This window comes from Pristiophorus japonicus, chromosome 7 (genome assembly GCF_044704955.1).
Source record: "Pristiophorus japonicus isolate sPriJap1 chromosome 7, sPriJap1.hap1, whole genome shotgun sequence".
Lineage (NCBI taxonomy): Eukaryota > Metazoa > Chordata > Chondrichthyes > Pristiophoridae > Pristiophorus > Pristiophorus japonicus.
The window spans coordinates 23922005-23947488 of NC_091983.1; the positions used below are offsets into that span (position 1 = coordinate 23922005).

Consider the following 25484-nt stretch of genomic DNA (forward strand, 5'->3'; position numbering starts at 1 on the left):
CACGATTTCTTACAGAGCCCAAAACAAGTAGCAGTGAAATAGGATGCCTTACTCAAAACATCTGGAGCCCATTTACAATGAGAGATTCGGTATGTTCTTTTGTTTCTCATGAAAACAAGAATAATTTGTGTCTCTGATTCTCTCTCTCTCTCTCTCTCTCTCTCCCTCCCTCCCACTCTTCACAGGATACCATTTCAGTTATGCTCAATATTACGGGAATTCGCACTTGGAATTTTTGGGTTTCCAGATGCTGCCCAGGAACAATATCTCGATTCGATTCCAAACTTACAACTCACATGGAACACTCATCTACGTACAACAGAGCTATGGAGCAGCTGAACTTTTCTTCATTAAGCTCTTTATTGAGCGAAGCTTCTTGCAGGTACAGTGTAAAGTGATTGATTGTGATCCTTTCTGTCGCTTCTTTGAGTTCTGCCTCAAGTACACCTCAAGCTTCCTGTCTGTAATTAATTCTATTCATGTATGCCCACGTGGAAGGCTTTCCTGTACAGGTTGTGTAAAGTCCAGTGTCTGTTGCGAATGGGCACTTAAGATTTTGAAAAATAAAACGACAGTCAGATTTTTGATTTGATGGAATGGTTAAACAACGTCTGTGGGTCTCGTTTGAAGATCTGCATTGAGTTAGTCAATGTTAGAGGTGGTGGGGGGAGGGGGTGGCTAGGGTTCTGGGATGGGGGGGGGGGTTGCTGAGATATGAGGCAAGGCTTTGGAATTGGCCTTTCTGACCCTGGTCTAGTTACAGGGTAAATCAGTTCGGGTTAAGCTACTGCCTTTTGCTGAGTTCTAAACATCACAGGGAAATGGATCAAGATAAGTTGTTGGGGTTTATAAATACAACAACAACTTGCATTTATACAGTACCTTTAATGTAGTAAAAGTCCCAAGACGCTTCATAGGGGCGATTATACCTTCGTCTGGAAAGGGAAACCAGAAGATGAACTCCGCCTCCAAGGAGGCAGCTTCGCCATCAAAAACGAGCTGGTTGGCCACCTCAAAGACTCCCCCTGCGGGACTAACAAATGCCTCATGACTCTTCGACTCACCCTATCCCGGAACCAGTGCGCCACAGTCATCAGTGCATACGCCCCGACAATTAATGCAACTGATGAGGCCAAAGAGGGTTTTTACGCCAACCTCGAAAAATCCCTGTACTGCGTTCCCGCGGGCGACAAACTGATCCTCCTCGGTGATTTCAACGCCAGGGTCGGCAAGGACACAGACCTCTGGGGGGGGCGTGATTGGCAGAGAGCGGGCAGGGAAAGCCAACTCCAGTGGTACCCGACTCCTGACAAAATGCCTAGAGCATGAACTTGTCATCACCAACACCTTGTTCCGCCAGAGAGACAAATACAAGGCATCGTGGCAACATCCTCGCTCCAATCATTGGCACCTGCTCGACTATGTCATCGTCTGAGCCAGGGATCGCAAGGATAGGCGCATCACCTGTGCCATGACAGGAGCTGACGACTGCTGGATGGACCACCACCGAATCCGATCCATCATCGACATCAACATAGCCCCAAAGCAGAGTGGGCAGCAGAAGCAGTGCCATAAAAAAGTCAATTCCAGAGCACTTAAGGACCCAGGTAAGAGAGCCCAATACACCCAATGCCTCACAGCTAGCCTGGCATGCTTTGATGGCCCTGAGACGCAAAATGCCCACAGCGCTTGGTCTGCCCTCCAGGCCTCCATAACCAGTGCCTGCAAAGAGACACTCGGTTACTCAACCAGGAAACACCAGGACTGGTTTGATGAGAATGATCAGGAGATCCAAGAGCTAATAGATCGCAAGCGCAGGGCATTTCTGAGCCTTAAACAACAATCTAATGCGGGAACAGCAAAGCAGCATTACAGACGGCTCAAGGCTGAGGTCCAACAAAAAACCCAGCACCTAAAGAACAGGTAGTGGATGAAGAAAGCACAGGAGCTACAGCAGCTGGCCGACAACCATGATGTGTGAGGATTCTTCATCGCAGTCAAGGCCTATGGGCCAAACACCCAAGGTCCCACCCCACTGCTGGCCAAGAACGGGGAAACACTCATCAAGGACACCGAGGCAGTCAGGGCCCACTAGAAGGAGCACTTCGAAGATCTCCTCAATCGAGACTCTGCCTTTGACTCGAGTGTTCTCGACTCCATCCCGCAGCATGCTACCTGCCACCACCTCAGTGAGACCCCAACACTGCACGAGGTAGAAAAAGCCATAAGACAGTTAAAAAACAACAAGGCTACGGGTGCGGATGGAATCTCTGCTGAGGGATTGAAGTATGGCAGAGAGGCACTGCTGGCGCGAATACATGACCTCATCTCTCTCATCTGGAGGGAAGAGAGCATGCCACGGGATCTTAGAGATGTGGTAATCGTGACCATCTTCAAAAAAGGGGACAAGTCTGACTGCGGCAACTACAGAGGAATCTTCCTGTTATCAGCCACTGGGAAAGTCGTTGCTAGAGTCCTCCCCAACCGTCTTCTTCCCGTGGCCGAGGAGCTCCTCCTGGAGTCACAGTGCGGATTTCGTCCCCTACGGGGCACAACGGACATGATTTTTGCAGCGCGACAACTACAGGAAAAATGCAGAGTTCAGCGCCAGCCCTTATACATGGCCTTCTTCGACCTTACAAAAGCCTTTGACACTGTCAACCGAGAGGGTCTTCCTCCGTTTCAGATGCTCCAAAAGTTTGTCACCATCCTCCGCCTGCTCCACGACAACATGCAGGCCATGATCCTTACCAACGGATCCATTACAGACCCAATTCACGTCTGGACCAGGGTCAAACAGGGCTGCGTCATCGCCCCAACCCTCTTCTCAATTTTTCTCATCGCCATGCCCCACCTCACAGTCAACAAGCACCCCACTGGAGTGGAACTAAACTACAGAACCAGTGGGAACCTGTTCAATCTGCGCCGTCTCCAGGCCAGATCCAAGACCACCCCAACCTCTGTCGTCGAGCTACAGTACACGGACGACGCCTGCGTCTGCGCACATACAGAGGCCGCACTCCAGGACATAGTCGACATATTTACTGAGGCGTACGAAAGCATGGGCCTCACACTAAACATCCATAAGACAAAGGTCCTCCACCAGCCTGTCCTCACCGCACAGCACTGCCCCCCAGTCATCAAGATCCACAGCGCGGCCCTGGACACCGTGGACCACTTCCCATATCTCGGGAGCCTCCTATCAACAAGAACAAGCATCGACGACGAGATCCAACACCGCCTCCAGTGCGCCAATGCAGCCTTCGGCCACCTGAGGAAAAGAGTGTTTGAAGACCAGGCCCTCAAAACTGGCACCAAGCTCATGGTCTACAGGGCTGTAGTAATACCTGCCCTCCCGTATGGCTCAGAGACATGGACCATGTACCGTAGACACCTCAAGTTGCTGGAGAAATATCACCAACAATGTCTCCGCAAGATCCTCCAAATCCCCTGGGAGGACAGGCGCACTAACATCAGCGTCCTCACTTAGGCTAACATCCCCAGCATTGAAGCACTGACCACACTCGATCAGCTCCGCAGAGCAGGCCACATAGTCTGCATGCCAGACATGAGATTCCCAAAGCAAGTGCTCTATTTGGAGCTCCTTCATGGCAAACGAGCCAAAGGTGGGCAGTGGAAACGCTACAAGGACACCCTCAAAGCCTCCCTGATAAACTGCAACATCCCCACTGACACCTGGGAGTCCCTGGCCTAAGACCTCCCTAATTGGAGGAAGTGCATCCGAGAGGGCGTTGAGCACCTCGAGTCTCAAAGCCGAGAGCATGCAGAAATCAAGCGCAGGCAGCGGAAGGAGGGTGCGGCAAACCAGTCCCACCCTCCCTTTCCCTCAACGACTATCTGTCCCACCTGTGACAGGGACTGTGGCTCTCGTATTGGAGTGTTCAGCCACCTAAGAACTCACCTCAGGAGTGGAAGCAAGTCTTCCTCGATTCCGAGGGACTGCCTATGATGATGATGATGATCAAACAAAATGTGACAGTGAGCTACATGAGATATTAGGACAGGTGACCAAGAGGTAATTAAAAAATAATAAAGAGAGAGAAGATAGATTTTGAGACTAAACTAGCAAGAAATATAAAAACAGATAGTAAGAGTTTATACAGGTATATCAAAAGGAAGACAGTGGCTGAAGTAAATGTTGGTCCCTTAGAGGATGAGACTGGGGAATTAATAATGGGAAATAGAGAAATGGCAGAGATGTAGAACAAATATTTTGTATCGGTCTTCACGGTAGAAGACACTAAAAGTATCCCAATAATAATTAATCAAAGGGCTACAGGTAGGCGTAAAACCAATCACTTTCAGTAGAGAAAAAGTACTAGACAAACTAATGGGACTAAAGGTGGACCTGATGGCCTGCATCCTAGGGTTGTAAAAGAAGTAGCTGCAGAGATAGTGGATGCATTGGTTGTAATCTACCAAAATTCCCTGGATTCTGGAGAGGTCCCAGCGATTGGAAAATTGGAAATGTAATGCCCCTGTTCAACAAAGGAGGGAGACAGAAAGCAGGAAACTATAGACCAGTAAGCCTATCATTGGGAAAATACTAGAGTCCATTATTAAGGAAGCAGCAGCAGGACATTTCAAAAATCATAAAACAGTCAAGCAGAGTCAGCATGGTCTCATGAAAAGGAAGACATGTTTGACAAATTTGTTGGAGTTCTTTGAGGATGTAATGAGCAGGGTGGATAAAGGGGGAATCAGTGGATGTGGTGTATTTGGATTTCCAGAAGGCATTCGATAAGATGCCACATTAAAGGTTACTGCACAAGATAAGAGCTGACAGGGTTGGGGGTAATATATTAGCATGGATAGAGGATTGGCCAACAGAAAACAGAGAGTCGGGATAAATGGGTCCTTTTCAGGTTGGCAAACAGTAACTAGAGGGGTGCCACGATGATCAGCGCTGGTGCCTTAACGATTTACAATCTATATTAATGACTGGGATGAAGGAACCAAGTGTAATGTAGCCAAATTTGCTGATGATATTAAGATAGATGGGGAAGCGCATTGTGAGGAGAATACAAAGAATCCATAAAGGAATATAAATAGACTAAGTGAGTGGGCAAAAATTTTGCAGATGGAGTATAATGTGGGAAATTGTGAGGTTATCCACTTTGGTAGGAAAAATAAAAAAGCAAATTATTCTTTAAATGGAAAGATTACAAAATGCTGTGGTACAGCGAGATGTGAGGTTCTTGTGCATGAAACACAAAAGGTTAGCATGCAAGCACAGCAAGTAATGAGGAAGGTAAATGGAATGTTGGCCTTTATTGCAAGGGGGATGGAGTATAAAAGCAGAGAAGTCCTGCTACAACTGTACAGGGTATTGGTGAGACCACACCTGGAATACTGCGTACAGTTTTGGTCTCCTTATTTAAGGAGGGATGTACTTGCATTGGAGGCAGTTCAGAGAAAGTTCACTAGGTTGATTCCTGAGATGAATGAGTTGTCTTATAAAGAAAGGTTGAGTAGGTTGGGCCTATTCTCATTGGCATTTAGAAGAATGAGAGGTGATCTTATTGAAACATGCAAGATTCTGAAGGGGCTTGACAGAGTAGATGCAGAGAGGATGTTTCCCCTCATGGGGATATGTAGAACTAGGGGGCATCATTTCAGAATAAGGGGTCGCCCATTTAAAACGGAGATGAGGAGGAATTTCTTCTCTTAGAGGGTCATGAATCTTTGGAATTCTCTACCCAGATAGCTGTGGAGGCTGGGTCATTGAATATATTTAAGGCAGAGATAGACAGATTTTTCAACAATAATGGAGTCAAGGGTTATGGGGAGCGGGCTGGGAAGTGGAGTTGATGCCAAGATCAGATCAGCCGTGATCTTATTGAACGGCGGAGCAGGCTCGAGGGGACAAATGGCCTACTCCTGCTCCTATTTCTTATATTTTTATGTAGTGTTTAAGGAGCGTCTTAAAGGGAGGAGAGTAGTAGAGAGAAGGAGAGTTTTAAGGAGGGAATTCCAGAACTTAGGGCCGAGGCAGCTGAAGGCACGGCCACCAGTGGTGGAGCGATTAAAATCAGTGATGTGCGAGAGGCCAGAATTGGATGAGTACAGAGATCTCGGAGGATTGTAGGGCTGAAGGGGGTTACAAAGATAAGGAGGGGTGAGACCATGGTGGAATTTTAGGTCAAGGCTGAGAATTTTAAAATCGAGCCATTGTGGGACCGGGAGTCAATGTAGGTCAGCGCGCATGATGGGTAAACGGGATACCACGTTTGGTGGTGAGTGATATCCGCTCTGTTTCACGTTTTATTTCACGCTCTGCAGAATTGCTGTTGTAGCTATTCCAATCTATATTCAATAAAAGCCCCTGCTCTCATTTGTGTTTTTCTGACAACCTTGCACCTGTGCTTAGGACACTCATACGTATATTGGTTCGCATGGTGGGATTCAGTGAGGTCCTACAGTCAAATAAAAATGAAAATAAATTAGAAGGGGATCTGTTTGTCATGAACAATTGTGCTAATAAAATTATTTCTATTCAGTTCTCACTAAGGGAGTTCTAAATAACTGCAAATCTCCCTATCGGTCTGCAATTGAGATTTGCACTTTAAACTAAATTTCCAAACAATTGCACTACCTCCATCCGGCTAATTCGTTGGAAATCATCTCCCACTCATCTCTCTCCATCCCTCCCCTCTCCCTCCCCTCTCTCTCCCTCCCTCTCCCTCCTTCCCCTCTACTCTCTCCCTCTCTCCTCTCCCCTCTCCCCCTCTCTCTCCCCTCCCTCACCCTGTCCCTTCCTCATCCTCTCTCACTCCCTTTCTCTCCCTCCCCCCTCTTCCTCCCCCCTCTCCCTGCCCTCTCTCTTCCTCCTACTCTCCCTCCCACCCTTCTCGCCCCTCTTTCTCCCTCCCTCTCTCTATCTCCCTCCCCTCACTCTCCCTCCCTCCCCTCTCTATCTCCCCCTCTCTCTATTTCCCTCTCTCACCCCCTCCCCCTCTTTCTCTCCCCTGCCTCACTTTGTCCCTCCCTCACCCTCTCCCTCTCTCACCCTCTCACTCTCTCCTTCCCTCTCGCCCTCCCGTCTATCTCGCCCTCCCCTCTCTCTTGCCCTCCCCTCTCTCTCGCCCAACCCCTCTCTCGCTATGCCCTCCCTCCCTCTCCCTCTGTTCCCTCTCTTCCTCTCTCTCCCTCCCCTCTCTCTCTCCCTCGCTCCCTCCCTCCCCCCTCTCCCTCCCTCCCATCTTTCTCTCTCCCTCCCCTACCTCCCCTCTCTCCTTCCCCTACCTGCTTCTCTCCTCTCCTTTTCCCCCCGTTTCTCTCCTTCCCATCTCTCTCTCTCTCCCTCGCCTCCCTCTCTCCTTCCCCTCTCTCTCCCTCCCTCTCCTCTCCCTCCCCTCTCTTTCCCTCCCTCCCCTTTCCCTCCCTCCCCTCTCTCTCTCCCTCCCTCCCTCTCCCTCTCTCCCTCCCTTCCCTCTCTCTCCCTCCCTTCCCTCTCTCTCTCCCTCTCCCTTCCCTCTCCCTCGCCTCTCTCCTCCCTCCTCTCCCTCCCCTCTCTCCTTCCTTCACCCTCTCCCCATCTCTCTCTCTCCCTCCGTTCTCTCTCTTTCTCTATCTGTCTACCTCCACAACATCACATTCCTTCTTCTCCCCTAGGAAGGAGTCAAGTTCGACAATGGAATAAATGCTTCACAGTAGTTTTTCTCCACAATGTGGTCCTGGGAAAAGTTTTACTCTTTGAAACAAAAGTTGGATTTGACAAGTAGTGACCCACTTTACCAGCAAACACTCGATGTAACAAATAACATCCAATTGGGATATCATTTCACTGTTTTGTCTTTAGAATCGCATAAAAATAGATGTGATAAAACTAGCATGTAGCTTCCCTTTTTAACTGCGAGCATTTTGTTTGCATAGAAAGCGCCTGCACTCCCCAATGATATCACTCGGTCAATCCTTCTGAAGTGGAGGGCTTCTAATGGTTGTGAGTTAGCATTCTTGAAGGAATTGAACTGAAAGTATCAGGCTTTTAATGAGTCCATCAAGAGAGAGGCTGAGTGAAACACATCATCTTTCATTACACCAGAGACTTTTATTCAGTGCTGAGTTCCGTATATTTTCTAAAACGTTCACTGTAAGCCTGATCAACAACGTCATTCCAGTATTTAAAAACTCTCTCCGGGAGTTGTAGCTCAGCACTACTCTCAATTGTGTAACAGATCTGAGTTTTATAAACTTCGTAATCTTTTAACAACTTTGCAAGGGAACATGAGGTAATCACCCAGCGCCCCTAATAAGGACAATCCATTGCCCGGTGTAATACTTTGAAATGCCAAACAAGAAGGCAGGAGATTCAATACCGAGTCTATGAGGAGTAAGCTCGTGTAAGCTGGCAAGGCAGTTGGGTCATCATAATTACCTTCACAACCGCTGAATGGTCGGTGGATAGAAATGCTTAGTATTCTCACTACTATCCGTCACATTTCAGGATTTATTTCTTGGAGCATTGTTCCACAGAAAGGATTTGGGAGGGAGGTAAAAAAAGAGTTACCTTTAACTGTGCTCGCTGACCTACATTGGCTCATAGTCGGGCAACACCACAATTTAAAAAAAAATCATCCTTGTGTTCAAATCCCTCCATGGCCTTGCCCCTCCCTATCTCTGTAACTACCTCCAGCCCCACAACCCTCTGAGATCTCTGCGTTCCTCCACTTCTGACCTATTGCCCATCCCCAATGCAGGAGACTTGCAGGAGACAGGCAAGTGAGGCACTCGAGAGCTGTGAAATAAAGGCGCAGGTCCAGAGTGACCTTGACTTCAGCATGTGCCTCGTGTAAGTCTGTACTGCAGGGTCAGGACTTTACACCCTCCATAAACCTCGCCACCTCTCTTTCTCTCTCTCCTCCTTTATGGCCAGGGATGTGGCTCGGTGTCAAATTTTGTCTGATTACACGCCTGTGAGTTTTACCACATTAAGGGCATTAGATAAATGTAAGTTGTTATTGTTGTCAGGGTATTGAAGCAAATTGTCGTCACGGCACGTTTTTGAAAAAAATACTGGGATGAAAGACGGTAGTTTACTCATTGTCTCTCATAGGATAAACAGTAAGCACTCTTTAGCTTGACTTCAACAATGGAAAATAAACACCTCATAGCCATTGTGTTGGGAAATCTCTGCTCCTGGGAGCAGGTCATGGGCTGTATCACAAGCTTCTCCACAGGCCTTTCATTCGGGCTTTGAACACAGGAGATTTAAAAATCGAAGCGGAGACTCAGGTGGTCAGTCTGGCCCATCAAAGGCGACAAAGTCGGTCAGGCTTTTTCAAACAGAAATCTGTGAGAGCAAGCTTTGAACAGGCTCAGAAAGACAATTCAGGAGGCTAGTTAGGAGTTATTTTGTTCAAATTAAGCAAGGCAGCACAGTGATGTAGGAAAATATAAGGGCCGACATTGCCCATAAACTCCATAGCCGCCTCTATGAGGCAGGAATGGAGTGGAGAGGCCTTTCCGACTGGGGGCAGACGGGTGGGCTGACCCGACGGAAATTGCCCCCGGGCCGGAAGCGGCTGGAAGGGGTTACCGCACCGCCTGTTTTCCTGTCGTGTCAGGCACGTGCCGACTCCTTACCGACCGGCGGCGAACTGCTTTCTGACCCCTGCGGGAAATTGACTCACGGGGGCGGCACCTGCCACCAGTCGGTGCCACTGACGGCTTTCGCCAGCGGAGAGCTGTCTGTGGCTGGGTAGCGCGTCTGCCCTTAAAGGGGTGGTCGTGCTGCCGGCGACTCCATTTTATTTTGTATTGTCAGCCGGCTGCCCACGGGTTCGGCTGGGCCGCCAACAGGCAGCCTGGCATCCTCTCTTGGACGCCAGGCTGCTGGCCCGGCCAAAACCCTCCCTGGTGGCCCAGTGTTTGCCACTAAAGTGGCTGCAGAGGTCGCAGTGGCCCTCCCCTTTAACTGAAGGGGAGGAACTTTGTGACACGTCAGCGTGGCACTGATGACTTGCAGCGACGGCTGCTCTAACCCGCCCGCACTTCTGACCCGCACTGAAAAAACATTTGAAGTCCTAGATTGGGGTGGAGAAATACTTTAAAAAAAATGCTAGGTACACCCCGTTTGGGGCGGGGCTCAATTTTGGCCTTGTAGTATCTTTTTTAAATGTTATTAAGCAAAGGTAAGTGGCACTGATGTGAGTCTGATCATGACTATTGCTCTGTGTGTTCACTTATTGTGAAATAAAGCAGATGAACAAGTTATATCTGGCCTTATGTCACCAGCTTATATCTTGGAACGCCTTCAACAAGCTTGGGAGAAGCTTGTGAGGCCATGTGCAAAAGAGACAAATATACAACTGAAATGGTTGGGGTTGGTGCTCACGAGTTTGTAGTCAGGTTTAATGTTAGTGGATAGGATTAGGGTTGGTGGTTCAGTTAGGATAGGGTTAGGGTTATGGGTTAGGGCTAGTGTTACTAGTTAGGAGTTTGTGGTTAGGTTTAGTGTTAGTGGTTAGGGTTGGAGCTCGGATTAGTGAATGGGTTAGTGGTTAGGAATGGGGTTAGTGGCTAGTGTTGAGGGTTAGGGTTAGAGTTAGTAGATAAGAGATAGTAGTTAGGGTTAGAGCTAAAGTTAGAGGTTTGGAGTCTGTGGTTAGCTTTAATGTTTGTGGTTGGAGTTAGAGTTACTGGTTAGAAATAAGAACATAAGAACATAATAAATAGGAACAGGAGTAGGCCATATGGCCCCTCGAGCCTGCTCCACCATTCAATAAGATCATGGCTGATCTGATCATGGACTCAGCTCCACTTCCCACCCGCTCCCCATAACCCCTTATCGTTTACGAAACTGTCTATTTCTGTCTTAAATTTAGTCAATATCCCAGCTTCCACAGCTTTCTGAGGCAGCGAATTCCACAGATTTACAACCTTCTGAGAGAAGAAATTTCTCTTCATCTCTGTTTTAAATGGGCGGCCCCTTATTCTAAGATCAGGCCCTTAGTTCTAGTCTCCCCCATCAGTGGAAACATCCTCTCTGCATCCACCTTGTCAAGCCCCCTCATAATCTTATACGTTTTGAGAAGATCATCTCTCATTCTTCTGAATTCCAATGAGTAGAGGCCCAACCTACTCAACCTTTCCTCATAAGTCAACCCCCTCATCCCTGAAATCAACCTAGTGAACCTTCTCTGAACTGCCTCCAAAGCAAGTATATCCTTTCATAAATATGAAAACCAAAACTGTACACAGTATTCCAGGTGTGGCTTCACCAATAGCTTATATAGCTGTAGCAAGACTTCCCTGCTTTTATACTCCATCCCTTTGAAATAAAGATCAAGATACCATTGGCCTTTCTGATCACTTGCTGTACCTGCATACTATCCTTTTGTGTTTCATGCACAAGTACCCCCAGGTCCCGCTGTACTGCGGCACTTTGCAATCTTTCTCCATTTAAATAACAATGTGCTCTTTGATTTTTTCTGCCAAAGTGCATGACCTCACACTTTCGGACATTATACTCCATCTGCCAAATGTTTGCTCACTCATTTAGCCTGACTATGTCCTTTTGCAGATTTTTTGTGTCCTCCTCACACATTGTTTTTCCTCCCATCTTTGTATCATCAGCAAACTTGGCTACGTTACACTCAGTCCCTTCTTCCAAGTCATTAATATAGATTGTAAATAGTTGGGGACCCAGCACTGATCCCTGTGGCACCCCACTAGTTACTGGTTGCCAACCCGATAATGAATCATTTATCCCGACTCTCTGTTCTCTGTTAATTAGCCAATCCTCTATCCATGCTAATATATTACCCCCAACCCCGTGAATTTTTATCTTGTGGCACCTTTTATGTGGCACCTTGTCAAATACCTTCTTGAAGTCCACATCCACTGGTTCCCCTTCATCCACCCTGTTGTTACATCCTCAAAGAACTCCAGCAAATTTGTCAAACATGATTTCCCCTTCATAAATCCATGCTGACTCTGCCTGCACGAATTATGCTTTTCCAAATGTCCTGCTACTGCTTCTTTAATATTGGACTCCAACATTTTTCCCAACCACAGATGTTAGGCTAATTGGTCTATAGTTTCCTGCTTTTTGTCTGCTTCCTTTTTTAAATAGGGGCGTTACATTTGCAGTTTTCCAATCTGTGGGACCTTCCCAGAATCCAGGGAATTTTGGTAAATTACAACCAATGCATCCATAATCCCTGCTGCTATTTCTCTTGAGACCCTAGGATGCAAGCCATCAGGTCCAGGGGATTTATCTGCCTTTAGGGTTAGTGTAGCATTAAGGGTTAGCGGTAATGGCTAGCGTTAAGTGATACGCTCACAATAAATGGTCAGACCGAGTACTGTGTGTAATGAGCAAGTGTGACCTTAGCTCCCTTATTAAGGTACCAGAGTGTAGGTACTTCGTGCGTGGCCTGCTTATATACTGTGCTCCCAAGGGATGCTGGGATCCCTTGGGACTCCAACAGGTAGGCCCTCTGGTGGTCAGGTGTGATGCAGGTTACACAGGGTTAAATACATAACATCACTCCCCCGTGAAGTCAACAATACACTTATTTACAAGGTGAGATGATCTGGGGCTTTTCGTTCCCTTGTCGATCGTCTTGATACAAATGCTGGGGTGGTTGGGTTGGTCAGTTCTTCATTGAGCTGTTGGGCAACCGCCCTTGCCCGGCTGCTGGAGATGATTAGTTCGGTTTCCTGGTCAATTGTAATGTCAGTTGCCACTTGTGTGTGTGTGTTAGAAGGTCAAAGTTGCTGGTGTCCTTTTCAGGTTGTTCGTAGCTGTTGGTGAAACGCAATTTGATTTGGTCCCAGTGTTTTTTGTGCATTTGTCCATTGGTCAGTTTTACCTGAAATACCCTACTCCCCTCTTTGGCTGTGGCCGTGACAGCGAGTCATTTGGGACCATATCCATAATTGAGCACAAACACAGGATCATTGATCTCAATATCGCAAGACAAATTTGCGTGGTCATGGTACACACTTTGTTGATGCCGCTTGCTCGCCACATAATCATGTAGATCAGAGTGGACCAGAGAGAGCCTTGTTTTAAGTGCCCTTTTCATGAGCAGCTCAGCTAGGGGAATCTCGGTGAGTGAGTGGGGTCTGGAGCGATAGCTGAGCAGTACTCGGGACAACTGAGTCTGCAGGGAGCCTTCTGACATGCGTTTCAAGCTTTGCTTGATGGTCTGAACTGCCCGTTCTTCCTAGCCGTTGGATGCGGTCTTGAACGGGGCAGATGTGACACATTTGATCATGTTGCGGGTCATGAATTCTTTGAATTCAGCACTGGTGAAGCACGGCCCATTGTCGCTGACTAGGACATCAGGCAGGCCATGCGTGGCAAACATAGCTCATAGACTTTTAATGGTGGCCGTGGATGTGCTTACAGACATTATTGCACATTCAATCCACTTTGAGTCAGCATCCACGACAACCAAAAACATTTTGCCTAGGAATGGGCCCGCATAGTCTATATGGATTCTCGACCACGGTTTGGATGGTCAGGACCACTAACTTAGCAGTGCCTCTCTGGGTGCATTGCTCAACTGAGAGCAAGTGTTGCACTGGCGCACACATGACTCTAAATCTGAGTCGATGCCAGGCCACCACACGTGGGATCTGGCTATGGCTTTCATCATTATGATGCCTGGGTGGGTGCTGTGCAGTTCGCAAATGAATGTGTCTCTACCTTTCTTGGTCAAGACTACACGATTGCCCCACAAAAGACAGTCCATCTGCAGGGACAACTCATCTTTGCGTCTGTGGAACGGTTTAACCGTTTCCTGTATCTCCACTGGGACACTGGACCAGCTCCTATGAAGGACACAGTTTTTTTACCAGGGACAGTAAAGGATCCTGGCTGGTCCAGGTCCTGATCTGGTGGGCCGTAATGGAGGATTTCTCATTCTCAAATGTCTCCATGACCATGAGCAAGTCCGCTGGCTGTGCCATTTCCACCCCGGTGGTGGGCAATTGTAGCCGACTGAGAGCATCTGCGCAGTTCTCTGTGCCTGGTCTGTGGCAGATTACATAGTTGTATGCCGACAATGTGAGCGCCCATCTTTGGATGCGGGCAGAGGCAATATTATTAATCCCTTTGCTCTCCGAGAATAACGATATGAGCGGCTTGTGGTCAGTTTCAAGCTCGAACTTGAGGCCAAATAAGTACTGGTGCATTTTATACCCCGTAAACGCACGCCAGAGCCTCTTTTTCAACCGTGCTGTAGGCCCTTTCGGCCTTGGACAAACTCCTGGATGTATACACAAGTGGTTGCAAAATTCCCTATTCATTAGCCTGTTGTAACACTCACCCGACCCCGTATGACGATGCATCGCAAGCTAACACCAATCATTTACATGGGTTATACAGGGCAAGCAGTTTGTTGGAATACAATAAATTTCTGGCTTTCTTAAAGGCAGTCTCTTGTGAAATCTCCCATACCCAGTGGTCTCCCTTGCGCAGTAGCACATGCAGGGGTTCTAGCAGGGTGCTTAACCCAGGTAGGAAATTACCGAAGCAGTTAAGGAGTCCCAGGAATGACCGCATCTCCATCATGTTCTGTGGTCGCGGCATGTTCTAGATGACCTTCGCCTTGGCGCGGTGGGTCTGATGCCGTCTGCTGCGATTCTCCTTCCTAAGAATTCGATGCCCTGTGCCAGGAAAACACACTTCGAGCGTTTCAACCTGGGTCCCACGCGATCCAACCGACTAAGAACCTCCTCCGGATTCTTCAATTGCTCCATGGTGTCCTGACCTGCAACCAATATATCATCCTGGAAGACCACAGTGCAAGGAACCGACTTTAGCAGGCTCTCCATGTTCCGCTGGAAGATCGCTGCGGCCGACCGAATCCTGAACAGGCACCAGCTGTAGATAAACAGACCTTTGTGCGTGTTGATGCAGGTGAGGTCTTTCGAAGACTCCTCCAGTTCCTGCATCATTTAGGCCGAGGTCAGGTCCAGCTTGGTGAATGTCTTCCCTCCAGCCAGGGTCGCTAATAGGTCGTCTGCCTTGGGTTGCGGTTACTGGTCCTGTAGTGAAAAATGGTTAATCGTTACTTTATAGTCCCCGCAAATTCTAACCGTACCATCCTCCTTAAGTACTGGAACAATCGGACTGGCCTAGTTGTTGAATTCCACCGGCGCGATGATGCCTTCACGTTGCAGCCTGTCTAGCTTGATTTCCACTTTTTCACGTATCATTTACGGTACTGCCCATTCAACACAATCTCTCATCATAAGACAGCCCTCTCATCCCAGGAATCAATCTAGTGAACCTTTGTTGCACCGCCTCCAAGGCAAGTATATCCTTTCTTAGATAAGGAGACCAAAACTGTGCACAGTACTCCAGGTGTGGTCTCATCAAGGCCCTGTACAATTGTAGCAAGACTTCCTTGCTCTTATACTCCAACTCCCTTGCAATAAAGGACAACATGCCATTTGCTTTCCTTATTGCTTGCTGTACCTGCATGCTAGCTTTCTGTGTTTCTGGCACAAGGACACCCAAACCTCTCTGAACACCAACATTTAAAAGTTTCTCATAATTTTAAAAATATTCAGTTTTTTTACTCTTTCTACCAAAGTGAATAACCTCACATTTCCCCACATTGTACTCCATCTGCCACCTTACTGCCCATTCACTAAGTCTATCTATATCCCTTTGCAGATGCTTTGTGTTCTCCTCACAGCTTAGTCCCACCTAGCTTTGTATCGTCAGCAAGCTTAGATACATTACACTCGGTCCCTTCATCTAGGTCATTGATATAGATTGTAAATAGTTGAGGCCCTAGCACTGATCACTGTGACACGCCACTAGTTACCGTTTGCCAACCTGAAAAAGACCCATTTATCCCTACTCTCTGTTTTCTGTCCGTTAACCAATCCTCTATCCATGCTAATACATTACCTCCAATCCCATGAGCCCTTATCTTGTGTGGCATCTTATTGAATGTTTTTTGGGAATCCAAATATATTACATCTACTGGTTCCCCTTTATCTACCCTGCTAATTACATCCTTAAAAACTCCAATAAATTTGTCAAACATGATTTCCCTTTCATAAAACCATGTTGACTCTGCCTAATCATGTTATGATTATCTAAGTGCTCTGATACCACTTCCTTAATAATGGATTCCAAGAGATGGTGATTTGGAGTGTATTACTGACCTGCATTTCAAATGTAGGCTATCCATTATTTTTGCATTAAATGTTAGTGGTCAATTTGATTAAAGTTTAAAAAAATATATATGCTTTGTACTTTTTAAATTCTGAGACGGTGAGGTCCCGTCTGCCCTCCCGTGACACTATTCCGTAAAAAAGCAGGGGAGCTCTGACCAGTGTCCTGGCCAAAATTTATCCCGTAACCTACATCACTAAATCAGATTATCTGGCCATTGATTACATTGCTGTTCATTGGACCTAGCTGTGTGCAAATTAGCTGCTGCTTTTCTACATTACAAAAAATGTCCTACACTTCAAAAAATACTTCATTGGCTGAGGTTGTGAAAGGCGCTACATAAATGCAAGTTATTTCTTGTTTCTTCAGACCAAAGAGGCTCAAGTTTTCTTCTCACAGCAACAACTTACATTAATATAGCAGCTTTAATGTAGTAAAGCATACCAAGGCGCTTCACAGGAACATTAGGGAAAAAATGTTGACACCGAGCCACATAAAGAGATATTAGGACAAGGTGACCAAAAGCTTGGTCACAGAGGTTGGTTTTAAGGAGCGTCTTAAAAGAGGAGAGGGCTGTAGAGAGGAGGAGAGGCTCAGTGAGGGAATTCCAGAACTCTGGGCCTAGGCAGCTTAAGGCACGACCGCAATGGTGGGATATCAAAATTGGGGATGTGCGAGAGGCAAGAATTGGATGAGCACAGAGATCTAGGCCCCAAGTTTCCACATGATTTGCGCCTGATTTTTAGGAGCAACTGGTGGAGAACGGACTATCTTAGAAATCGCAATTCTCCACATTTTTTTTTCTGCAGTTCTAGTCAGTTAGAACAGTTTCACTTTGGAACAGAATTTTTTCTTCAAAAGGCCACTGACGCCTGATTTCAAAGTTTCCACAGTGAAAACGTACTCCAAACTAACTTAGAATGGAGCAAGTGAAGATTTTTCTAGAACTGAAAAAACCTGTTCTACACATTAAAAAATCAGGCGCAGGTTACACATTAGGCGTCCAGAACGAGGTGGGGGGGGAGGGGAAGGGAAGTCATTAAATTCTATAATAAATCCTTATTTATACTTATACAAATATTATACAAATAAATCCAACCTGAATAAAAATTTAGAAGCAAAGAAAAGATTAAATAAACCATCTTCCTACCTGTGTGAAAGTGCTTCAGCCAGGGAGAATGCTGCAGGAAGCCTCACAAGTTGAGGCAGCCGTTCCCGCGGGGTGGGCGGGGGGAGAGGGAGAGAGTGCGGGCCCGACCGACCGACCGAACGAACGCAGCGGGGGGGGAGGAAGCCGTTCCAGACGGCGGCGGGGGGGGGGGGGGGGGGGAAGGAGACAGTGAGAAGGCTGCAGGAAGCCTCACAAGTTCAACAGCCATTCCCGACGGCAGTGGGGGGAGGCCATCGGGAAACGGCTGCCTCAACTTTCTGAGGCTTCCTGCAGCCTTCTCAGTGCTGATGTGCTGATGGCAATGTGCTTTTATTAAAAAATGTTCAAAAATTAAACAGCTACAAAGAACTACAAAAATGGCCGAGTGCCAATGTTTCCTTCACACTGCGCGTGCGCGAACGCTCCAACGCGCACGCGCAGGGTTGCCGGCAGGAAAAAAACTAATTTAAATGGTACCCGCCCCCTCCCACTTACAAAATCGGCGCGAGTGATAGACTCCGCCCCCTGGGCGCCGCGCCAAGCAGACATGGAGCTGCAGGGCGCTCCAGAATCGCGCGGTTTTTTTTCGGCGCAGAAAACGGACGCCCAGCTCGGAGGGGCGCCCGTTTTGTAGCGTGTGGAAACTTGGGGCCATAGAAGGGTTGTAGGGCTGGAGGAGTTTACAGAGATAGGGAGGGCCAAGGTAATACAGGGATTTGAAAACAAGGACGAGAGTTTTAAATTTGAGGCATTGCCGGACCGGGAGACATTGTCGGCCAGTGAGCACAAGGGGTATTGGGTGAACAGAACTTGGTGTGAGTTAGGATACAGGCGGCAGCACTTTGGATGAGCTGTAGTTTACAGAGGGTTCCCGGGATGTCGGCCAGGAGAGCATTGGAATAGTCAAGGCTGGAGGTAAAAAGGCACGGATGAGGATTTCAGCAGCAGATAGGCTGAAGCAGGGGTGGAAATGATTCAGGCACATTCATTGGTCGGCAAATATATAATCAGTACCTATGTCACCTTTGTACAAAAGTAAAATACTACGGATGTTGGAAATCTGAAATAAAAACAGAAAATGCTGGAAATGCTCAGCAGGTCAGGCAGCATCTGTGGAGAGAGAATCAGAGTTAGTGTTTCAGGTTGATGACCTTTCGTCAGAACTGGAAAGTGTTAGCGATGTAACAGGTTTTTAAGTAAGTGCAAAGTCAGGGAAGGGAGGAAGGGAGGAAAGAAAACATGTGTCACCTTTATTTGTACTGATTCTTTATCATCTATTTATAACTTAATATAGATCCAATGAATATTGATTGAGCAATGCTGATTATTTAGACCATAGACTACATTTTGTTCTGTATGGCATCCTGGCTTTTATAAATGAAAAGTTATCCTCTACCCATGAGGGCTTTACGATGAAGTAAAATGCTCTCCACCATAACAACCGGAACACTTAAAAATCTTGGCATTTTTATGAAATTAATACTCAATGCATCACCTCTTGTCTGTGCTGAATCTACCTCCAGTTTTATTAACCTTTTCCCATACATATAATTCATCCCATCTTTTTAAACTTCTGTGTCTACACTTACTTAGTATTAACTAACATACATTGACACCAACGGGATAAGTGTTTCTCCAAAAGCTGGGCCCAAGCTATGATAGTTATAAATATATAGAAAGAAAGACTTCCATTTATATAGCACCATTCACAACCTCCAATGAAGTACCTTTTGAAGTGTAGTCACTGTTGTAATGTACGCAGCAAATTTGCGCTCAGCAAGTTCCTACAAACAACAATGTGATAAAGACCAGATAATCTGTTTTTTTTAGTGATGTTGATTGAGGTATAAATATTGGCCAGGACACAGGGGAGAACTCCCCTCCTCTTCTTCAAAATAGTGCCATGGGATATTTTATGTCCACCTGAGAGAGGAGACTGGCCTCAATTTAACATCTCATCTCACTGGAGTGTCAGCCGAGATTTTTGTGCTCAAGTCTCTGGAGTGGGACTTAAACCCGCAGCCTTCCGCGGAGCTCAGACGCAAGCGTGCTACCCACTGAGCCACAGCTGACATTACTATAAATTAGCTAGCAATGCTCAATCAATATTCATTGGTTCTATGTTTAATCATGAAATTAATTCATAAAATTCTGACTATATTATAAAGAATTGAGATAAGTACATGAGGGAGAAATTAATAGAAGGGTATGTTGATAGGGTCAGATGAAGAGGGGTGGGAGGAGGCTGGTGTGGAACATAAACACTGGCATAGACCAGTTAGGACGAATGGCCTGTTTCTGGGCTGTACATTCTATATAATTCTGTGTAATAGGACAATAGAATACCATGTTCTCTCTCTTGGTATTTGTGCACTCTGTCGCGTACATAGAAGGAATTTTAATGTCCTGACGTGCTGGGAGCGGGGGGGGGGTGGCCCCAGCCGCCCGTGGGAAATCCGGAAGGCTGGGTTTCCCCGGAAGCTGTGGAGGTTTAATTGCACAGCGTGTGTGTGACGTCACTGACAGGTTCCTGCCCGCACTCGACCATGTTGGCAGGCTGGCTTTCAGTCGGTCAGGGAACGTTGGGGAAGAGGCCTCAGTCACAGGTAGGTGTAGCCCTCGAGCCCGTGGGGACCGATCCCGGTGATGGCAGTTGTATGGTGGGGGTGGGGGGTGAGGGGGGGCGGGGGCAGGCGGTGCTGATGGTTTGATAGTTGGGGAGCTTAGGGGGCCGGAAGGAAGCCACTTGCTCCTCCCGGCCTAAAACCACTGCATCCCAAGGTTGCCTTCACCTCACTGCTGCCGCCAGGAATCCCACGGCCCGGGAATACTGGCCGGCTGCGGTTACACCGGAAAATCAGTATAAAACCGGAGGCTTCCAGCCTCTTTGTCAAATTTGAAGTGTTAACTTGCTTCCTAGGATCAGATTGACTACTTGTCCCTCCCTCTCCATCCCTCCCTCCCCCTCCCTCCCTCCCTCTCCCTCCCTCCCTCTCCCTCTCCCTTCCCCCCTCCCTCCCTCTCCCTTCCCCTCCCTCCTCCCTCCCTCCCTCTCCCTCCCTTCCTCTCCCTCTCCTCCCTCCCGCCCTCCCTCTCCCCCTCCCTCTCCTCCCTCCCTCCCTCTCCCTCCTTCCCTCTCCACCTCCCTCCCTCTCCCCCCCTCCCTCCCTCTCCCTTCCCCCCCTCCCTCCCTCTCCCTTCCCCCCTCCCTCCCTCTCTCTTCCCCTCCCCCTCCCTCCTCCCTCCCTCGCCCTCCCTCTCCCTCCCTCTCCCTCTCCCTTCCCCTCCCTCCCCCCTATCTCCCTCTCCCTCCTTCCCTCCCCCCCACCTCTTCCCTCTCCCTCCCTCTCACTCCCTCCCTTTCCTGCCCCTCCTCTCCCTCTTCGCCCGCCCCTCCCTCTCGCCCTCTGCCCCCTCCCCCCCCAGCTACCCACCCCTCCCTCTCCCTCTCCCCGCTCTCTCCCTCCCTCCCTCCCCCCGCTCACTATCCCGGCTACCTGCACCTCCCTCTTCCTCCCGCCCCTCTCTCCCCCCACTTCCCCCCCAAACCCGACCCAAACCCACCCATTTTTGGGGATTAAAATTCCTCCATAGTATGTCTTGCAGGTCCCAAATGTGTGTTAGAAATGTTAACATTTTCTGTTCATGATAAATAACCGCCGTTTCTTGCGAACTTCCCTTATCTTGTAGCATTGCTTCATTAAAAGTGGAAAATTATTCTTTCAACAGTTCCAGTTTTTATGTGCGTCTCCTGGAGAAGTCAACAATATTAACACCACAGTGAGAGTCGATGATGGGAGGATGTATGTTATTCATATCAGGTGAGAAGCTGCTCATTTCTGTTCGCCACTGTAGGCAGAATCGAAACCCATTCAAGTTAACTGCGAAGTGGTGCCCTGGGGATCATTGTTGTTGTAGCTCGGGAATTAGTTCTGGTTCCTTTCCCTCTCTTGCTCTCCCGCAGGGGTGCTGTGCTGCCTTCTTGGTGTCCATATCCACAGCGAGCAGTCTGCTTGGAAAATCTCCCCAACATGGACTAAATCCGCGAGGTCACCATGCAAGGACACCCCAAGGGGCGACCACTTGGGGGGCAGACCCGAGGGTAGCGCTCCTGCTCAGGATTGCGGCCCTCTACGTGACCTCCCTGTTCAACTGGGGGGGCCATGGGCAGATACTTGATCCAACGCGGTGCGATAACTAAGTCACTATGCAGCGCACGAGAGCAGCCTGAAGCGATGCTCTTCGGTCAGTCTGCCTCTTTGCGAGGAAGCCGTGTGTTGCTGCTTGTGGCCTTCCCAAAGTTGGCTGAGATCGCGAGTCACCGAGCGGGAATCATGATCACGAATCACCAGCCCTACCGCTGCCTGACATAGCATGTCTGAGCTCCGTGCCACCCTATGATTGCCGCACAGTATATCACAAGAACCTGTACAACATGTGCGTGTTACATAGGACCACAGAATCGCACAGCACACAAGCTGACCATTCATCCCATCGTGCCCGTGCTGGCTCTTTGAAAGAGCTATCCAATTAGTCCCACTCCCCCGCCACCGCCCCCGATCTTTCCCCTGAGCCCTGCAATTTTTTTCCTCCTCAAATATTTATCCAATTCCCTTTTGAAAATTACTAATGGCCATGAAGTTGCAGTTTGCACTTTAAAAATAAAATAAAATAATAGAAGCGCAGAACATAAATTCATGTTAATCTAACAAGTACCAATTATAAAAATATGAAGTGTCTCAAAATGCAGATTGTATTTGTTGAATTTGTAAATCCATGCTTGTTCCACAATATTATCATTGTTTCTGTGATCTGGATTGCAACAACAACTTGTATTTATATAACGCCTTAAGTGTAGTGAAACGTCCCAAGGCGCCTCACAGGAGTATTATGAGATAAACAATTTGACACCGAGCCGCCTAAGTAGAAATTAACGCAGGTGACCAAAAGCTTGGTCAAAGAGGTATGTTTTAAGAATCATAGAATCATAGAAATTTACAGCACGGAAGGAGGCCATTTCAGCCCATTGTGTCCGTGCCGGCCGACCAAGAGCTAGCCAGCCTAATCCCACTTTACAATTCTTGGTCCGTAGTCCTGTAATATACGGTACTTTAAGTGCACATCCAAGTATCTTTTAAATGTGGTGAGGGTTCCAGCCTCCACCACCCTTTCAGGCAGTTGGTTCCAGACCCCCACACCCTCTGGGTGAAGAAAGTTCCCCTCATATCACTTCTAAACCTCCCCTCAATTACTTTAAATCTGTGCCCCCTGGTTGTTAACCCCTCTGCCAAGGGAAACAGGTCCTTCCTATCCATTCTATCCAGGCCCCTCATAATGTTATATACCTCAATCAGGTCTCCCCTTGACCTCCTCTCTTCCAAAGAAAACAGACCCAGCATCTCCAATCTTTCCTCATAGCCAAAATTCTCCAGTCCAGGCAACATTCTTGTAAGTCTCCTCTGCACCCTTTCCAGTGCAATCACATATTTCCTGTAATATGGTGACCAGAACTGCACACAGTACTCCACTGTGGCCTAACCAGTGTTTTATATAGTTATAACATAACGTCCTTGCTCTTGTATTCCATGCCTCAACTAATAAAGGCAAGTATTCCATATGCTTTCTTAACCACCTTATCTACCTGGCCTGCTACCTTCAGGGATCTGTGGACCTGCACGGCAAGATTCCTTTGTTCCTCTACACTTTTCAGTGTCGTACCATTTAATGTGTAATATTACCATGTGTAATGTTTAAGGAGCGTCTTGAAGGAGGAAAGAGAGGTAGAGAGGCGGAGATGTTTAGGCAGGGAGTTCCAGAGCTTGGGGCATAGGCAACAGAAGGCATGGCCACCAATAGTTGAGCGATTATAATCAGAGATGCTTAGGAGGGCAGACTTAGAGAAACGCAGATATCTCAGGGGGTTGTGAGGCTGGAGGAGATTTAGAGATAGGGAGGGGTGAGGCCATAGAGGATTTGAAAATAAGGATGAGAATTTTGAAATCGAGGCGTTGCTTAGCCGGAAGCCAATATGGGTTAGCGAGCACAGGGGTGATGGGTGAGCAGGACTTGGTGCAAGTTAGGACACGGGCAGTCGAGCTTTGGATCACCTCTAGTTTAGGTAGGGTAGAATGTGGGAGGCCAGCCAGGAGTGCGTTGGAATAGTGAAGTCTAGAGGTAACAAAGACATGGATGAGGGCTTCAGCAGCGGATGAGCTGAGGCAAGGGCGGTGATGGGCGATGTTAGGGAGGTGGGAATAGTTATGCTGCGGATATGTGGTCGAAAGCTCATTTCAGGGTGAAATATGACACCAAGGTTGCGAACAGTCTGGTTCAGCCTCAGACAGAGGAGTTGGGGCGAGGGATGGAGTCAGTGGCTAGGGGATCAGAGTTTGTGGCGGGGACCGAAAACAATGGCTTCGGTCTTCCCAATATTCAATAGGAGAAAGTTTCTGCTCATTCAGAACTAGATGTCGGATAAGCAGTCTGACAATTTAGAAACAATGGCAGGGTTGAGAGAAGTGGTAGTGAGGTAGAGCTGGGTGTCATCAGCGCACATGTGGAAACTGATACTGTGCTTCCGGATGATGTCGCCAAGGGGCAGCATGTAGATGAGAAATAGGAGGGGACCACCAGAGGTAACAATGCGGCAGCGGGAAGAGAAGCAGGAGATTCTTTGTTTCCGATTAGATAGATAAGAAGAGGAAGTGAGAGCCACTGAGGATTGCAGCTCAAGTTGACGTTTGCCAAATGCATATCAAGATTCAAAAGGTAGTGCGAGGAGGGGTGAGAATGAATAGGGGACTAGAGTGTCCGCACTGCCTGAATGCAGAGGGCATGGCTGGTGTGATGTATGTAGCACACAAATCACTAACTCCACATGGTCTGGTGTTGATCTAACTGCTGTGACCTTAGTCCTTTATTGAACAGCTCCAGAGTGACTCTCAGGTGTGGTGGTCAGCCTTTTATACTGCCTCTTGCAGGTACTTTCAGGTCTCACACCACTGCGCTCTCTGTGGTGTACCATTGTGCTTATTATACATTTAAGGTACCAGGACGATACACACATCAATACATAACATCTCACTTCCCCCCCCCCCCCCCAGGACGCAGGATGATACACACATCGATACATAACAGCTGGTGAACTGAGCCTCCAGCTTTCAGGTGACTTCAACAACCCACACCATGGCCTGGAACACATAGAGAACGGGCAGCTTCATGAAAGACTTTACATTGCGTGAGACAGTGATCTTGCAACCATGGCAGGGGTGCATTAATGTAAAGGGCGCTCACCCCGACGACCCTCGTGAGGTCGTTAAACTTCTTGTGACATTGGGTAGCAGTTCGAGGCACTGTGTATGTCACTGAAATCTCCCTCCAAATCCCTCTGAAGACCCTCAGCACAGGCCTCCTTACTACAGTAAGATGCAGTGCAGGCCACCTCCGCTCTGTGGCCTGTATTAGTGCCTCAGCGGCTGTGGCTGAGAAGTGGCATGCTCTCTGGCATCCTTTCTGCTCCTCCATTTTCTCGCTCTGTTCAAAGTGCACAGGTGGATCTGCGCATGCGCAAAAGTATATTGCCGCACCCTAAACATTCGGCTGGTCTCGGGAACTATAGCGGGCCTCTGCGCACGTGGTAGTAAAGTTGCGATTTTTTGCACAGCGGTTTTTGGTTGGGGCATCCGAGCACAGGTGCATAACGCCTGATTTAGCGCCCCCACCGATCATTGCAGCTGAGATTGTGGTGAACTTCCCGGACAGAGGCGCAAACTTTTATAGGGTGTAAAATTTACCGCCACGCCACCGTTAGCGCCCTAAGAAGCCTCCAACCGAAAATCCAGTCCATTGACTTATCTGAAAGAACGATCTATATTGACTGCAGCCATGACTTTTGAAATGAATAAGTTCATCATTTTGTGAATAAAGTCAACATTTTTAACACTCGGATCTCTGGTGTGCAAACGTAATATCTCACACCTTTTAAAGTACAGTAAAGCTGTCGGTTGACTTTGAACTTAATTTTATTGACAGGTGCATTTTAAATATTGAAATGTATCACAATTTATGTTATAACTTTTCACGCAGGCAAGAGCTGGTACCTTGCGATGCTGTGGTCACGGTATTGGGGGTTACCACGGTGACCAGCACACCCAGCAATATCTGGTC

The 25484-nt window shown here is 47.8% G+C and overlaps 1 long non-coding RNA gene across 1 annotated transcript; it reads left to right on the top strand.

Moving 5' to 3' along the window:
- Nucleotides 1–296: 296 nt before the first annotated feature.
- LOC139267087 (uncharacterized) lies at nt 297–25484 on the top strand. The gene is made up of 3 exons (XR_011593828.1): nt 297–382; nt 21048–21139; nt 25404–25484. It is a non-coding gene; the product is annotated as an uncharacterized lncRNA (long non-coding RNA).